The sequence below is a fragment of the Neopelma chrysocephalum genome, unplaced genomic scaffold (assembly GCF_003984885.1).
Source record: "Neopelma chrysocephalum unplaced genomic scaffold, ASM398488v2 Primary Assembly neopelma1_23, whole genome shotgun sequence".
Lineage (NCBI taxonomy): Eukaryota > Metazoa > Chordata > Aves > Passeriformes > Pipridae > Neopelma > Neopelma chrysocephalum.
Window position 1 is genome coordinate 15,696,455 of NW_020897691.1, and position 2,504 is coordinate 15,698,958.

Sequence of the window (2,504 nt, forward strand, 5' to 3'; positions counted from 1 at the left end):
CCCGAGCGAGCGGGCGCGGGAGGCGCCGGCCCCGCCCGGCTGCACCAGGCGGCGCGGCCGCGCTCAGCACCCGCCGCCCGAACAGCTCCGGCGGGCCCCGCCCCGGCCCCGCCCCCGAACTCCGTCAGGGGCTGGAGCCATAGGACAAGGACCGGTGGGTTCGAACTGGCAGAAGGGAGATTTAGGTTGGATATACGGAAGAGATATTTTACTGTGAGGGTGGTTAGATGGTGGAACAGGCTGCCCAAAGAAGTTATGGGTGCCTCATCCCTGGTAGTGTTCAAGACCAGGCTGGATAAGGCCTTAAGCAGCCTGGTCTAGTTGAAGGTACCCCTGCGCATGGTGGCGGGGTTGGGACTAGGTGATCTTTAAGGTCCCTTCCAGCCCTTAGCCTTCTATGACTCTGTGACTCCACAAGGGGAGATGACACCTGCAAATAATCGGGGCCAGTGATCACTGAAACCACTTGTGATTCTGTGACCCTGAGGAAGGAAATAAACAAACAAACAAACCATAAATTGTGGAGGGTTCCATCCCAGGTGTAGCATTTCTGGTCAGAAATTAAGGGAAAAAAAAAAAGCCTAGTAGTCAAAAATGTAACACATAAAGCTGTGACCTCTTCAATTTTAGCAAAAAATCCCACATGGGATCTTAACCACCCAAGACATTGGTGAAGAGATCCCCATGCAAGTTTTTTAAATGTTTGCTAGATGACTTTCAGAGAAATGCTTCCAATCAAATGAATCAGTTTTATGTCTGTCACAACTTCTGCTTTATCATGAAATTAAGGCTGATTCTGTGACACAAATTAATAAGTGTGTTATCCCTCAAAATCAGCAATCCTCCAAAGCAACCGCTTTGTTATTCTTCGTCAGATATATGAAGCCTCAAAGTGATGGAATGGCACACTGAAACCTATCTGTTAGCACTGAGAAATATAAGCTTGACAGTAAATGTATAGAGCTGGTGATGGGCCTTGTGCTGCGTACAAAGGGATGTCATAAGGGGCCGAGAGGTAGCTCTGTCTTTCCATATTAGTTTCATTCTTGCAAGCATCTTAGGCACAGACTCTTACATTTATTGAATTACTGGAAAAGTCTTATTTCAGGCCATGTTCCCAGCATAAATCAGAATTGCCTCCAAAGCAAATACACTTTATTATTCTGCCATTGTGGACCCTTGGGTGTTGCCCAAAAAATTCACATGCAGCTTATAGTTTGGATTATGATTTCTCCTCCGCCTCTCCCAAATCACGGGACTGTAGTCATTGAAGCAGGTTGGCCTGTCAGCAGTACAGCTGTTGAAGATTGATTTTTTTTTTTTCTGGCTGCATGCTCTGTGGATTTTCTAAATTTCTAGAAATTATATTTTTGAGACTTCAATTTCTGATCAGTTTTAGTTGAAAATGATCAATACATTTAAAGGTTATGGGAAAATGGACCAGCTAGACAATAAAATGGTATAATCCTTGTTTGCTTTGAAAATCAGGCTAAAATGTCATCATTTAATTTTTTAGGGAAATTTTTGAGAGGTGATCAATTTATTTGTATGGAGATGCTGACTGTAAGGCACTGATTTGCTACAAGTGACACTGGTTTGCTGCTGCTCTGCTGTCATACCCTCTGATACTATTTTGGTTCTAGAATGTAAATGAAATTAAAGCTCACTCCACCATTGTGAAGGCTGAAGTTGGCAGAGGGAAAAAATGCACCAGGTCATGACTTCTCAGAGTCACTAAAAATTTGAAACTACTCTGTTTGAGCAGAAGCTCCCAGTTCTGGATCAGCACACAGCCAGTGTTCGTTAGTGGGGGGCCCTTTACAGGGCATAGGGGGTCGCTCATCCCACAACCCTTGTTGTATCCAGTTCTACCAGAAGGGTGGTCCCTGATTGTCAGTGGTGGTGACACTGAAGCAGCAGGTTCTTGCAGAAAACACTGAGAGAAATGTTCACTTTCTATTGCTTTATAATGAGAAAGCTGTGGTTGGAAGGTGTCTCCAAGGAGAGTGGATTCTTCTTCAAGCAGATAAGCATTTAAGAGGTAAAGAAGGGTATGTCCAACAGGTCACTGTCCTGTTGGCTTGCTTCAGTGTCAGTTTTAACAGTTTGATGGTTAGTAGATGTCAAAATGTTTTCCTGAGTTGGGATAAGGATGACATTCTTACTTTTGTGTTTGGAAGTGTTGATGCCACCTTTACATTAGCTTCTTGAGCAAGAGTGTCTAAGTGCAGCAGATTTTTTTGTATTGATGCTGCAGCAGAATTTGTTTTGTTGCCTAATTTTCTTGGCTTAGAATATGCATGTCATTACTTTGGCCTTGTGAGAAAGATGGATGGCATTTGTAGTTGTGCTGAGCTTTTTTCAGAAGGTGGCAGCAGTTTATTACTTATATAAAACAGATTGCTGCTAGACGTTAACGTCTGCCTGAGGGTAAATAACTATTTATACTTAATTTCACATTTCTTTACTGGTTCATTGTTGTGAGTGCCTTAGATTTCCGTTGG